This window comes from Ostrinia furnacalis, unplaced genomic scaffold (genome assembly GCF_004193835.3).
Source record: "Ostrinia furnacalis isolate ACB-3 unplaced genomic scaffold, ASM419383v2 OfSCF2054, whole genome shotgun sequence".
Lineage (NCBI taxonomy): Eukaryota > Metazoa > Arthropoda > Insecta > Lepidoptera > Crambidae > Ostrinia > Ostrinia furnacalis.
In genome coordinates, this window is record NW_021132293.1 from 691,265 (window position 1) to 707,986 (window position 16,722).

At 38.8% G+C, this 16,722-nt stretch overlaps 1 protein-coding gene across 6 annotated transcripts in view; it reads right to left on the reverse strand.

Moving 5' to 3' along the window:
* Positions 1-16,722, reverse strand: part of mib1 (E3 ubiquitin-protein ligase mind bomb 1) — a 146,538-nt gene that overhangs the window by 88,799 nt on the left and 41,017 nt on the right. The window lies entirely within an intron of this gene.

Genomic DNA, 16,722 nt, shown 5'->3' on the forward strand with positions numbered 1-16,722 from the left:
CTACATTATAGATATTAAGTGGGTAATGGATTGGGTATACAAAAAGGGACAACTTGAAATCCAACTTCAATCGATCACAAAATAACTCAGCAGTTTAGCTGTGTGTTTTACATTTGAAGCCACTCGAAAGCTCTATTATTACAATGGCGCGATAACTTACTGGGGAGAACGCCACTTCTTTCTTATCCGTTCCAGCTGTCTTACAGCACAAAAAAGTAACAGCACTGCAGCTTTCGCTACATAACGGGGAACATTATTGAATAAAAACGTTATTGAATGGGTATAATATGGAATGTGTTGTTTAAGTCATGAGCATGACAATCCTAAAGAGAAGACATACATAATTATGTACAATCCAATAGTAAGCGAGAAATTGTGTTATAAAACGTGCCAATTGAACGTAATAAGAGCGAGAGCTTTTATATCGACCACAAACGTATGTGATTGTGCAATTACTGTTTCCTCGTATTCGCACTTTCGATTAAACTCAATAATTCCTCGATAAAAAGTGTTCGCAATTTAGTCGGTGGCAACAAGTTATAGCGTGGTCGGTCCAGATGTTGGTGGCACGTCCCGGTAACGAACGGAGCGCAGCGTGACTCCCGCCCGAGCCGGCGCCCGCAGCCGCCCGCCGTAATTGGAAAGACGCTACGTGGCGCTACGACTGCTGAACGCCCTATCATTAGCGTCACTCACAATTTGCTATCTACCACCTCAATGCTCCGCATTCGTGTAATAATTTTTCGTGTCAATTTCGTTTAACAGATTTTAAATCATTACTATCAGTCTCGTTAGCGACGTAAATTTTATCTTTCGCAGATTTGGCCATAGTCAGCGATTTTTAGTCCAATCCAATGACAACTATTTTAACAAAATGATAAAGAACCGAAATCAATCCAATGTAATACTTCGTATTGTGATGTTAAAAAATAATTTGTGTCTATGTAGAGCTATAACATTTTTTAAATTTTCTTTTCAAAAGTTTTTATAAATCCAATTCTTAGGATATTTAATAGTACAAGTAGTACGAACATCTTATACCTAAGTACATTTTAGTATTTACGGCAAGAATCTATAGACAATTTTCCTCTTGGAAAATTCGAACTAGCAACCGCTGACTTCGGAAAAGTTGTTGAGAATACTTCAGAAGCATTAACTGCTACTAGAACGGACTGCTTTTAATTGAATGGAAAGTTATTAATATTTAATCTTGTAGCAGTGATCGAGATGATTCTTATTTGCATAAGTGGCTGTGCAGATAAATAATAATGTTTTATAAACGACTGATTACTTTTTTTAACCCTAAAACTAGAACCTACAATGATGTTTAATTATTATTGAAATAGCGAAAAGACGATACTTACCGCCTAACTATTATTATACCGCACAATATTTTGTTAACTAAATTAAATGCTGATTTGAGTAACACACAAACAAAATCTCAATCTCTCATTAAAACAAAAGCTTTATCTAAATACTAATTAACAAAAATACATATTTACTTATTTATGCAAAAATTTGCAATTGAAATAGCAATAAACATAGAACAAACAAACAGTTTGATAGCAACCACCAAAATTCAATTAACTTAGTCGTACACTCGTTTCAATAAATCGCATTGATATTGGAATCCTTGTCGATGCTATTTCATGGAATTTCATTTATTGTCTCCGAATCGTTTCGGTCAGTGCGGGTGATTGAAGAGTAATAATTTATGTTTTATTTTCGAGTCCCGATAATTTTATGCAACAGTATTCGGATGATTTAATAGGTATATTGAACCAAAGTTCACATAATCGTGCGTGAGTGAGAACGATAAGGGGGCGTCCATAAATTACGTGAGACAATTTTGGCCATTTTTCAACCCCCCCGCCCCCCTTGGTGAGATTTGGTAAGATTTTGCATGACCCCCTCCCCCACCCCCCTAATCTCACGTGATATTTAATAAAATGCCTATTTTGCATTGCCTATGCTTCGAGTCTATTATCTTATCTTATCTTATTTAGGGCNTAACGACTACAAAAACATTCAACTACAAAAAGGAATATCGTTCGAAACCATACTTCAATGAAAACTAATAGTTGTGGTTCTTTGATGCATCAAATACTTATTTAATTCAATTTTTGCACTATAATATTGTACAGTGGTGGACTTAAAAATACTTAAAAATATACATATACTCGTAAATATTGAGAATTGTTAGTTTACTACGAAAATAGCGAGTTTATCAATTAACAAGGATTTGTTGAAGAGCTTCGGGCTCCGCAGGACTTTGTTTACATAACGCTTGACTTGTCTCTAACTGGATTCTGCTCTTAAATAGCCCTACAAATATTTTGGCAATAACGTTCTTGTCTATTTATATTTATTTTTAACAAAATACAGAGCTCGGATTAAATCATGAAGTTGCTGAAACACTTCGAAGCTCACGTCGATAAATATATGACGACGTGAGCTTCGAAGTGTTTCAGCAACTTATATGCTTGTCTATTACTTATATTAAGTAAACAAGACATTTTATCAATATCTTTTAAATCCATTAATGCATTTAGGCATTTGCTTTTAATATTGAGCTGGTTATAGCTTAAAGCATTGAAATGAGTGTTTTAACTTCAAGTACGTATTATAGTAATATATTAGTGAAATGACCTCAAGAAGGGTATGGCACCTACATAGAGGCGGAGTACGTTGAAGAAATCGTTTTACGTAATTAAACGTTCGGGCGGCGGCAGTTTATGTGACGATTAGTGAGCAGAGCGCGCAGAAGGCTCGGCCGTTCAATTTGCCGCTTCACTTGACACAATTCGACGCCTGACTCGGGGACAATCGCACTCGAAGCCCCGTCGACCTCCTTATCTCCCGCCGAGGTAATCTTTCCTTCCCTCGGCGGCAATAACTCCAAGTGGGCAGGATTACCTGCAAAGGGGCTTCGTGAGCCAACCACCTCGACAAAGGTTATCGATTTAAACAATGTGTGCACACCACACATACATTCTTTTCATCACTGTTTGCTTTTGACACACTTGAAATGTGCGGAGGATGAACTTTAACAAATACTGACGCCGTAAGCGTTCCTTTTAGAATTGCAGGTGCACCAAGGATTGATAACGTAACGTAAACAACGTTTTATCCGTTTAAAACGTTCTTAACTCTTTGCATGAAGATATATCTGAATATAAAGCGATCCTTTTCCCGCATCTGAAAAATGAGGCGATAATTTTCTATAAATGGAAAACCTTAAGTGTGCTCGGTTCGAATCATAAAATATAGATGAATCTCTGGAGGTACCATTTGCAAATAATTTCGTTGGCATGTAAATCTGCGCACGTAAATTCAGCTGCTGTCTGCGCACGGAAATTGAATCGTTCCAGAACCATGCCAATATAATTTTTAGCAAAATATGAGATAGCTGGTGTGGTGTGCTTTATAGGGAATATAGAGACATAAAATTTTATAGTGAAAAGCTATAACTTAAAGCCTAATACAAACATAAGTACATATACCATGTGATAATTGATAAGATGTAATTAACGTGTAGCGGGATTAAGTTGCAGTTTCAAGTATTTGTGTGCACGCGAGCGACACGATGCTGTGAGAGCAGTGGAAGCTATGGCAGCGGGGATATTTCAATTTGGCCGGAGACGCGACCCGAGAGGCCGCGCGGTCGCTGCACGGCTCGCTGAACCGTAAGCCCGTTGCGGGCTCCGCCAAAGAGCAAACACCGCCTCCGCAATCTTGTGCCACGTGGACCATGCCGAACACTCGACCACGACAATCTACTAGTACAATTACCCACACTCCACTACAGATATAGGGATAGAGCGCTTTGAGTGCTCGGCTCACCAGGATCGAATCGATAGCACGCCTGGAATCAGACACCCTAAATGTTGACTCTGCCTGCACCACTTGTCGTGATGATAACCAAATACATGCAACGCACAGTCTGCTGCAAGCATAATGGTTCCCAAATAAACTTTCAACAGATTAACTTTGTGAAATCGAGTAGGTGTCCAATGTGTAAATACGATAACTATTTTATTTTAATTTAAAACGAACGTTGAAATAGTCTTGCTTATTTTTAGACTTGTACAAAATTTATCCTCCATAAAATTCCAAGAGTATAATACAAAATTCAGTAATGGTAGTACATTATGTTTATTTAAATAACAAGAGGGACTCATTTCCATTATTATGTTCGTTTTACTCGGAAAGTTCCAGCAGCAATAAACACAAAATGGATATGCAGGTCCAGTTTATGTATGAGGCTACTCACAAAGAGTAAAAGAAAACTAAAGGAAACTACAAGCTGACGCCGCCCTAAATATTCCCCGAGAGCTGTGTAATGGGCAGTGAGTGGAGGTGAGGCCGGGCGCCGGTAATCGTAAAGCTCGCATCAAAACCGGGAGCAATTTCTAAGGAATAGCTCTTAAAACGAGCCCAACCAATATATCTTGGGAACGATGATGAGAACTATTATTCCAGCGCGCAGTATTGGGGAGCGTCATGCTCATTGGCTGTGAATAACAATGAATTTGTGGAGCTCGTAAATCCGGCAGGTGCGCGGCTGTTATTGAATAGACTACGCCAATGCGAGACTACATTAATCGCAGCCCGTCGTCGACGTTATGAATCAATACATCTGCCTTAAAGATCCGGCACAAAGTGATGACTATGCCCGTTCTATTCAAATGTATTAATATTTACTTTATTGCAACAATACATATGCCTCAAATGTAAACATTTTAGATGCGGCTTGTTTTTTTAAGTAATGAAAACATTGCAATATATAATAAGGAGATGAAGATGTAAAAATAATGTAAGTACCTTAAATATTTTCAAAGTAAAATCTTTCTGCAAAAATAATCTTCTGTTTCAGTTCATGATTTCACTTTAAAGACAATGACTATAATCGTAAATATTTACTGGCTTTTCCAAGGAATTTGCAAGGTTTGCGTATCACGCCCTCAGGCCATGCTACTATTTTCCTCTCATTTTCTTTCTTTCGGGAAGTAACGAACTGTGTAATTGGAAACAGGGGCTAGGCCAGGCGGCCGACGATTATGTGAATAAAGCAGCACTACAGTTTTAATTTCTTGATTTAAACCTTTTATTAAACAACATAATTGCAGTTTTGATTCACGTAAACTAAAGTAAAGCTACTTTCTCTACTACACATACTAGTATTTTTTATGTTATACGATCAGAATCACATCGATGTAACTTATTTGTAAAGATAAGTCAGAGGCATTATGAATACCTATACCAATGTAATTTTATCTAACTAAAATAAGTTAATGCTTTGTGTATGTAATTTTATTGTTGCATTACATGTTAAATAGAATATAAGAAAAAAATAAAAGCTCTTCTATTACCAATAATAGTACGTGTACGGAAAAACGCAATAATTTCAAACTAGCACGCATCGTTAGCATTTCGATATTGTACATACCACAAAAAGCGGAAGAGCGTAACATTTTTGTCATTTAATAAATATCAGCCGCGCAAATGGCGCGGGATCCGGGGCGTTATTCATGAACCAATAGAACAAACGGGTGTTACTCGCACGTGTAAAATAAATGATCGGCTGAAGATGTATGCATGTTTTGGCTGCTGCTGTTATTCGAGTCTTTTTAATTCGCACATTGATAAATGTTCTAGGGTTAATATGAGTTAGAGCTTTTAATCTTATTGTATTTATTGTTAAGTGTTATTAGATAAATTTTGTAGTTGTCATTTTATGATAAGATAAGTATGAGAATGAGTAGTGATGCGAGCGGATTATCCGGTATTTATCATCTTCGCCAAAAGTAGGTACTTCTCATACAGCCTACCGATTCGAAGTTCCTAAAAGGATACAGCAGGAATACCAGAATATTTATAAAGTAATTTAAATAATTAGCATTCAATTAGTAGTCAAGCTATTTACTAAGAAACAATCACTGTTAAGATGGCTATAGGACTGTTAAATTTAAATAGAGGTAGAGTACTTGCCGTTCAACCTGCAATGGTTCGACTGGTAAGCAATAGACACAGGCCGTTAGGTGTTATCGCCGGCACTAGGCAGCACGATACAAATGCCGTCCGACAACTTAATAGGAGTTAATCTAAACACAAGCCGGTTACGTTTCTATCCCTTGGTAGAAATGCACGAGTATAAGGCACACTTGCTTGTTTTGAGACTACTATGCTATAAAAGTAATATGAATATGCTCGAATCGGATTACATAAAAACCAATGTCATATATAGCATTATCTATAGAGACAGACAAATGTGCGTTCGTAAAACTACAATAAATCCCAAAGTAATATAAACGCGCTGTCGACTGCGAGCGGGGCGTGCGGGGCGCGGCGCGGCTTGCGGGGTGAAGCGAGTGCGGCAATTTTTCTCTCCGCTGACAACATGATGTAACGCCAATATCGCACGCTGAGCGATTAAGCCGCGCACGCCGATATTTCAGACTTGCCCCTACTAACTGTCAAAGTGTCGGCGAGAACTCTGTGTGCGAACCATGCACAAACACGGATGTATAGACGAGCTGAAAAGCAGTTTATCATATTTGGTATCGACTGAAAGTAACAAATAACGATTCGCACCGTCAGCACTTTCTTTTAGAATAATTGGCAATATCAAAAGTCTGAATAGGAAATGGTCATAAAATTAATCTAATCTGAATCGAACGTACGAATTTATTACCTATGGATTCATCACGATTCAAGATCATGCGAAAGGCTATAAAACAGAAATAAAGGCGACTAATCTTGGAGAAGGAACGTCCGTATCGTTTGAAAAGGGTGGTTGGTAAGTCGGATCACGCAGTCAGGCAATCACTCGATAATAAACGTGGAGCGAGTCGAGTGCGGCGCGGCGCAGTAAGGCCTCACGTACTGCTGACACCGCCTTCCGGCTGCATCGACAGCGTCGCCAACTTTCTATAATGTACTCAGACGTGCAACAATCTGCCAAATCTCATCTCTACAGTCAGCATTTCTGATACAAAACAATATAACAGAACAAATATTTTGTTCTGTTTTATGAGTTATCTTCGCAAGATTGCATAATCTTCAAAATAATGCTCATGAGATGAAATTATGGAAAAACTGATGGTACGCATAAGTAATTCAGGGTGTAATTGAATAATAAATTGTGTAATTTATATCCCAATGTATATGCTCATAAATAACTAAGGGCTAGGACGCGACGGTGAGGAGTCGATGATAAACGATGCAAAGACGGCGCCTGAGAGGCGGCCGCTGGCCACGAAAAATACAACTGCCATCTTGAGTGATGGTAAAATAACATCCGAGTCATGCTCTGCTCTGCATGCCAACAGCTATCGCGGCTCTTTGTAGTCAAGCCCTTATTACATAGGTTACATAAAGGCATGTCAACGAAGCGCTGGGGGACGCGAAATCCGAACATCAGCCGGTGTTATAGTTTCACGCACGAACAAACAGGATAATATCGTAATTATTACACGCAGACTATCTGCTAGAGATAGTGTTATTCGTAAATTAATATGAATATTTTAGGTACAACTTTGGCTTTAACTTTGGTTTTGGGCGATTGCCATAGAATCATGATTTAACTAAGTAATCTTACAACAGGCTTAATGACTGCGAAAATTGTTGAGAGCAGTCAAATAAAGAGTATCTACAATCTCAAGTAGATGTAGGTACCTGGGTTCTATGATTTAGCCTTATTACTTGCGTCATAAATCAACTTTTTCATATAAACATATCATGCGCAACAAATCACAACATCTTAAGAAACATGGCCAAATAATTGAAGTTATATGATCCCCAGAATTAGTGATTTTCCAAGAAAGAAATATTGACGGAAATCACTGTTCTCCAAGAAAGAGTATTGCGGATAATAAAATACAAGCCAATTGATTGTTACTATTGTAGTCACGTCGTTCAGTTACTGTTTTCACGTCTGACGTAATAACGTTAGCAACAAAGTTATGGTACATACGTGACCCGTTACCCAGTGCTATTCCTTACTATCACTGATCCTTTCATCTTTTCGCAAAGCTAGGATACAAAATCAATCAATGAGCAATAAGACAAAACTCTTGTAGGTATGGAACATTAGAACATTGAAGGAGGCACGTTGATCTGCTAATTCTCATTGTATTTGCAGCTATAGAATACGACTTTATGTAGAGTTTGGAATAGATAATATAATACAAATAATATCTATTTTATTAGCTAACTTCAGCATTATGAAAATCCTAGTAGCTCTCTTTATGCGTCCAACATCGAAAAAGCATTTACCCATATACCCAACTAAATGCTAAGAAATTTATTATGGAGACATCAATATGTCTTGGCATTGAGAGGGTCGTGGGTTTCGTAGATAAACTAAATTCAAGAGTAGATTGCTACTGAGACTTGTGTTGTGGTTCGGACGACAAAACTAACAACTCGACAGTTGCGGCTACAATTTATCCCACTTCTTTTATAAACACATATGTTTGTAAATGTTAATGTTAAGATTTTGTTCGTATATCATGCAAACACTATTGAACAGATTGTAATGAAATTATTAAGATGTAAGTAAGTATATCCACCGTTCTAATTTAAGCACCGCCTTCTGCCTGACCAATAGTTGACTGGTAGAGAATGCCTGTTGGAATTAAGTCTGTGACTTGTAAAATTTTACATAAGAAGGGTTTAGGCAAAGACTAGGAATATGGCTGTGGCCTGGCTTCGTTTTACTCATCATTACTCTTAGACGCTCTACTACTCAAATGGGCGGGTCGTAAGTGTCAAGTTATCTCATTACTTGCTTCGTTTAGCATATTTATAAAAGGCACGCCCACATTACATATGTTCAATATATTGTTGGGTAAAATATTTTTGATGCCACAATATTTGGCATTGTGGATACGGGAAATAAAATGTTTTTTCAAAGCGTTTGACAAATACCTAGTCCCGTGGCAAATGCAACAGTATCGTCAATACGCCAGATAGCGATATCGCGTAACCCAAGCTCCAGCAATTTTGTTCCAAAATTCGCTGTGTAAAACAAACTGAACGATGAAAGCCACCGTGTCAAACGTCAGAGGCGAAAAGCGTTCGATCGAGCCGATTCGATATTCACCTACAAGCCACGCTGCCTGAATTCACAAGTTAACATACGAGGCATTACATTAATTACACGCTTCTCATAATACCCTGTACAATATTTACAGATGTTGATTGATATGAACGTGCCATCTGTGCTTATTATACCAAAAAATCAGTGACCATTCAGCATATAAGCACATTGTATCACCTGATTGATGGCCGCGTCCGTTTCACTCTCTCTGCGAATATTTCATTAAGCGAGCTTTGCAGAGCCACGCCATGCATCATAGGCTGTGTTCGGGGAAGCCACGTCGACGCCGTGATCCACTCGGCTTAGTATAGAAATTAATAGGTAAAGTGCCATGACGTGTGGCCATGCGGCAACGGCTGCGGATGATTTGAAAAATATACAGCTAGATAAAGTTAAATACATTTAAAATTCATGCAAGTACTCGTAGCTATTATATTTGCTTTAACGTTATGTGCGTACGTATGTATGTAGGTAGGCATTAGGCATGCGGGAGTTTCAGCTCTTAGTTTAGTTGGCAAACGGCGGAGCCTGGAGTTACTTGAACGAGAAACTTCAATTTGTTTGTACATACTTAGATGCTTGAATATAAATTATATTTATTTAATGTTGTACACGAGTTTTAAGTAAATAATAGTTAGTTATTATGTTGAGAGGTATCACGTTTATGATACGAAATCAAAATATGGAAATAACTAGAATTGGGCGGCTGAAATTAGCACTGTATGTATGTATGTTTTTCATCATTATAACAAATAACATACCAATTACGACTTACAAAAGTCAATTGAAAAACTGCATAGCAAGTTTTATAGAGGTTGTATCTTGAATAGTTGAACTCAACCACAAAGAATAAGGAACAAAAGCCAACTGGGATCAAAAATAGCTTTGTTTCTAACGCGTAAAATAACCAACGCCTTGGAGGAAAGCTAATAACGTGTGAGAAGAAAACTTTGGTATGTGAGCGAAACGCGGGGGAGCGGCTGCGGCGATGGGCACCTACGGGGGGATGCACGTACAGAACTCAGCAGGCAAATCCGAGCACGCCACACTCCGGGAGTTTATTACCCTACTCATATTTACACAATTCAAGTGGGTGTTAGCGGTCTAGTCGCCCTCTCTGCGAAGCCTTCCAAGTAGGTTCTACTTGAGAAAAATTTGTTCAAAAGTGATTGGTTGGACGTTTCAGGAATATTTTTCTAACGATTTCTAAGAATAGTACGGGATTTTTTAAACAATTAAGCATACGCAGATTAGTATATCAATAGTTAATGTAATTAATGGAGAGAACAAGTGCCTTTAAGAAACGGGAGACCAACTCGGGTGATTAAGTGTCTTATTTAAATGCAGTCTCCCGACGCGGACGTCTCAAACGCAAAGGGAGCGCGCCTCTCGCGGAAAACGGAAGACGAGTCTCTTCACAAAAGGAAGGAGAGGTATTTAAATTAGCGTAGTCGCTGAAAAAGTGCACTAACAACATTAGCGAGTGGAACAATGGCGGGGCACACAAAGAGACGGAACACCCCGACAAAACCCTCCACGTGGGGACCGACTCACTATTTGTGAGCAACGGTCTGCGCGCACGTTATACTGCTCTGTTAGAGCAACTATCCCGTGTCAATTATTCATTCAATATTCAGAATATATCTCATAACGTGCGAAGTGATGCTATTAAGCGAGCAATTAATTTTCACTCAAGTTGCAAAAGAGAAACTCTAGTATTTCACCCACATTAGTTCGTGAAAACTTTCAAGCGAAATTGTTTGTATAAAATTAAGGAGAAATATTGGAGAATTTTACTCTCAGATGTGGTGTTATGTGATGAATGGTGGACATCTATACTAATATTATAAAGAGGTAAAGTTTGTGTGTTTGTATATTTGTTAAATTGTAAGGGGTAATCTCGGGATCTACTGAACCGATTTGAAAAATTCTTTCACCAATAGAAAGCAACATTATTGCTGAGTGTCATAGGTTATATAAAAACCCGAAAAATTCCACGCGGGCGAAGCCGCGGGCGGAAAGCTAGTAATTTATAAAAACATACGAATACTCGGGTTTATAAGTAAAAAAATTATTGATTTCAATAATGTAGACTTACGAGTATTACTAACGCAGCCACAGCAGAATTCGTCGTCTACTGTAAATATGATATGCGAGATGACAGAATCTGTGATTAGGACCGTGAATAAGCGATGAATTCGTCAGGCCAACAGCAACAGCTTCAAATGCAAATTCTCGAAAGTAAATAGGTTGATATAACATAAAATTGTCAATCACCACATTTACCTATGATGATACATCTATTAAATTATCCATAAAATATAATAACGTTATCAAATAATACTGGTGTGCTAACAAAAGCGGTCACATGTCTATCGTGAGATAAAGGGACTATTGTGTATGAGTTGAGAGGCCAACGAGGTTAATCCGCCCAAACAAATTAGGAACAACATTAATATATCCTCTGTATCCGGGAAGTTACCCGAAATAAGCAGAATGTATTAGTGTTATTTATCTTAGCTCGAGCGCCAACAAAGTTTTAATTGCAAGCGCCGATACAATTTGCGTACAAATGAATTTATTCGCTGAATCCGTAGTGCAATCGTGTGCGGATGGCGCAGAGCGGCGTGCGGGCGGCGCGGGCGCGGATTATCCGCGTGTGTAGAGCCGCTAATTGCGGGCTGCGCGCCCGCGCCTGCCTCCGCCCCCCGCCAACACGTAATCACCACGCTTCATTCGATCCTGCCAAGTATACTCCATGACGCTTCAGCCATAATTAAGGATACCGCTGAATGCTGATGCTGTAGGTATGCAAATGTACTATAGATTCTCACCCTTGTAAGAATCAAAATAACAAAATATGAGGGTTTGGATCTAAAAATGATTAAATGGACTGCACGCTGATTTCAAATAATTAATTTCGAGGCGTATATGGACTTTCCTATTCACGTGGCTACGAGTGGTTTTATTTACGATTTCCTCAAAAACATTAACCATGAACCAGGCTAAAGGAAATGAACATCGGTAAAGAGCTGCTGCATTCGGGCCAACGGAACTGGCACAGCAGTCGGTATCCGACCTAACAAAAGGGTGATAGCGGTACGTGCGTAAATCAAACGTCGCACAATAACAGAGCCTCCCGCGAGCCACCCACCCGCCATCCCTAGCCGACCTCCCCGTTCCTAGCCAACGGCCGGTTCTCATAAATCTGCCATACTAAAATGTTCTCCGTTGCCGACCACTCGTGTGACGGCCACTGTCGATATCTGTGCCAATAGGTTTTCAATGCCAGTGTCCGCTGTTTCGATTTAGTTAGAATCATTCGTCCGTCAGACGCGCCCTTTTGCTATCTGCTCCATATAAAGCGAGCCCTTTTTTATGGTATGCCATTAATTTTCCGCGAAAAGCCATGCCACTGGTAACGTAAATCCATCCATTCAAAGTAAACACAGCTATATCTACGTTTGAAAAAATAATGACTTTTATGAGAATTTGGATTTAGCAGCACAGTAAGGTAATCGTACCTACATATTTATAAACGAAAACGTAGGTACATGCACGTTATTCGTAATTCTCATGGGTTCTACCGCTACAGCAAGTCGGCGAAGCATACATTTCTCGTTCGGATAGTGCGATACCATCGCACTTCGCTCCATTCGCTGCAATTAACGCTGCACAATGACCATATAAATCTCCTGTGAATGCTCTATTCGTTCTATATTCCACCTAGGTATTTGTCTGGTCAGTCCGGTACCTTATAAATATGTATGTGTCTACACAAACGAGCGCAGGTTACTGCATGGGGTAGCTTCAAAATTAATCATTTGTGCGAGTATTTGGCAAAGATAAAACGCTGCCAATTAATGAGAACAAATAAGCGCGATGTCGGAGGAAAGAGTCCGTAGAGATCGGGCTGCGCGGATTGAGGGCGCTCTGCCTAATCTTACCTATACGTCTCGAGCCGAAGAACAAACAAGCCGCGAGCTGAGATTACGCTCCGAATAAATCAATGTTACGACGCGTTAAAATATTTAAGCTCACGATTAATGCTGGGCGATGCGCGTCTTATCGGGCGTGCCGCACCGCAGCCGACGCAGCTGTTCAGCGGGCTGACACCAATCCGTTCATTCTTTTACCTAACACATTAAGCACATCAAAAAAGACTTTAATTAAAAATTAATAAAATACAATTTCATCCACAATCTAAAAAATTTTTTTGAGTTTAGAGATGTGCTATTTTCCTACTAAGAAAATATGGCTAAGACGCAAACTAAACGTGACGGAATGGATTGAACTCCTTCGAAAATAATTGAAAGATAACTAAGAGGAATATACCTAGAAGGAGAACATTATAGGTTTATTAGATTGTAGGTATGTGCGAGTATTACACAGATCATTTTCATAAACATACCGTAAAAACAAACACCAGTGAGGCTAACGATAGATTGGACTTCAGAAGAATTAGCATATCCAAATACTGATGCCGCTGATTGCTGGCGTATTTGATTAAATGAGATATGCAGAAATATATTTTGCCTACTATTCAGACTACCCAATGGTTATTTAAGACGTACGTTATACTGCCATTTATCATTAGCTAGAATCATAACTAAGGATTTTTCATTCAGTAGTGGTGATTCTGTTTAACTTTAACTTAAAAGCTTGTTACTCAAATTAGCAATAAATATTAGACATACATAAATATAAACTATTGAAAAACTCCCCTGTAACGTAATAGAACTGGCTCTATCTGTCAATGAATTTCATATCCATACAATCCAAATTAACAACGGCAGAAATTCAGAATTGCGCATCAATTATTGAATTTTCTATCAGACGAAATTTTATCATAAAGCACGTAATCGAAAACTCGTTAAAATTTATAGAAGTTGGGGGACAATAAATTACATCAAGTTTTACAGTCGAGTTCCTCCATATGATTGCGAATAAATGTGTAATTTACGAGGATGATTAACCGGAAGCTTATCGTATCTCTGTAATGTATTACGATATTGCTATAGAAGTTTTACATGGGCTCGTTAGGGGGGCTGTAACGATAACCGCGAGAGATAACTGTTTCTAATCAGAAGTAATGACACAGCGCGAGAGCACCCGGTCCGCCCCGCTAGCGCGCCGCGCTGGGGAGTCGCAAGTCTACAAGACGCGGCCTCCCGTCTCCACACCAAAGGCTCGCTTGTTTAATTTCATTAAGTAAATATTCGTTCGTCTGATACCACGCCGAGATCGCATCGTTTAAATTAAATAGTGACGACCACATCTAGTTCTAGTCAAAGGATTATAATTATCTGCAGCGAAAACTGCATTCAACATCGTTTATTAGTACTTCAGGTACCTGAAGGACTATCACATACCTAATTATCTTAAAAACTGGTGCGTAAGTTACCAGTGTACTGTGAGGAATTGAAATTTTTATAAGTTATCTTGTTCAATGAGTTGTTACGTTTGGTTAAATAGTCGATCATGTAATTTATAATAATTTAAGTGATCTGAGTTTACTGATCTGACCCTCCATACACCCTGTATTAAAAACTAAATAATGCCATGACTTTCTCTTTTCTGGTGTTATTTGCTGCTTCTTATGCAGTCAACAAATTATTTCAATGTAATTTCACAAAAATCAATAAGTAAGATTTTTAAGGAAAAGCTCTCAGCACGTAAGAGGATGGGTTTCTTTGACATAACGATATACTGGTGGAAGTAATAAAATAAAACGATTTTACATCTCCAAGGGGAAACGAACATTTTTGTCGAATGGGAAAAGTCGCTCGCGACTTCTCATTCCGCGATAAAATCGGCAACGTTTTACGACAATCTTCTATTCGATTACTGTTAAACAACAGCCTTAAAACTCTGTTTTATATTTTAGGGCTTAAAAGAGGGCGGAAAGAATTTAATCATAACATAACAAAATACAAAGAGTTGACGCGGAAAGAATTTATAAAATATATCGAGAGCCTAAATAAGAAGGTATCGGAAATATTTTTGAAACGGGAACGTGGAAATCAGGAAAGTTTTCACAATGTAATAAAGATATCCTTTACAATAAAATGAACATTCCTTTTACCGAGTTTTATCTTCGGGATTCCCCGGGACCGGCGAATAAATCCGGACGGGTACTGAGAGCAAGAACTATCGGTGATTTAAAAAGGAATCCTGTACGGTCGGTGTGCGGCGGCACGTTCAGCTGTTTGTAATATGCGGCCCGGGCGGACATACGGAAAGTAACCGACGGCGTCCGAGGTGACCGCGAAGGCTTCGCTCTGCGCCGCCGCATAATGAACTGGTCACGTAGCCACATTTCGTATTATTTCCCTGGGACGCGTCACGTGACTTGAATAAATGTGGGCGGTCGCCGCGCGGGCCTCCGGAGCTCCAGCGCCTCCTCGGACCCTCCACAAATAAACCGCTTCACGCACGATTCGGCAGCGGAGATTCATTATTCTAACTCTAACTTGCCAATTCATATATTGGAAAACCTTTTTTATTTGCAAAGCTATAACTTATACAAGTCAAAAAATTGTTGATATATTTAATGTAACGGGTTATAATGCCCCTACAAATTCTCAAGCATGGAAAAATTTAATCAAGTAGGTATATTGACATTGAATTTAAAAACTGCGGTTTGATTATGCAATATCTAATGTTCCATAGCAATGACGATGATAAACTTAGTTCGATTAATCTACGAATAAATACATAGATCACAAAAACATTCAGTCTTGATTAATATTCTGTAATAAATATATTATTGAAATTCCTCCGCATTCTGCATGGTGATTAATATACAAATCGTCTTTCTTCTACGCTTTGCACCTATCGGCACTGAGATCCCTACTTTAAATGCCATTTGCTTGTAGATAGAATCCATTATCTTGTGAATTAAAAACTTCGGGAGTGAAAAGCAATTGGCTCGCGCTCCTTTCTATTACCTACCACCCTGAGATTCTCCCGCCGCACCTGAAGGCGTCTAAAAAGATGTTTAGCTTTTATTAAAAGCGTCGTAAAACACCTCGAGAGTTAGTTGTTGAAGAAAACTATTAAAACAGATACGCTGCGGCGCCGGTCGTAGCAGGTAGTAAGTGCTACGAAACGCTACGAAATGTTTTGGTGCATGATTATAGCTACGGCGTGCTTTATTAGTACTCATAAATATGTACGTCAAACATTATTTGAGTAGTATTTTGCTCACAGTTCTGGCAGGGTGAATAGCAACTTTAATAAACGAAAGTTTAACACTGCCGATTTCATCCTTTAGGATCAATGTGGCTTCCTATCGGTGAAATAATATTCAGAGTCGACCCAATGTTCTCATAACTTCATCTTACAAAGAACATTCTTATCGCTATATTATTAGACCATGAGAATTATTAGGGATAATTCATCTACCGAAAATCTTATTTTTATGAAAAGCATACGCGTGATTTGGGAAGTAGGTAATAAAGACATCACGCGAGCAAGCCGCCACACACTCGCTCGGACCACGGTATTAGACGCATAAGCAGTTTATTGTGCGGCAGGCTCGCTCATAACTACCCATTCTCCCAGGGATAATGTCGGACAACAAGCGACGTTATGTTTATTTCAGACAAAGTCTACGA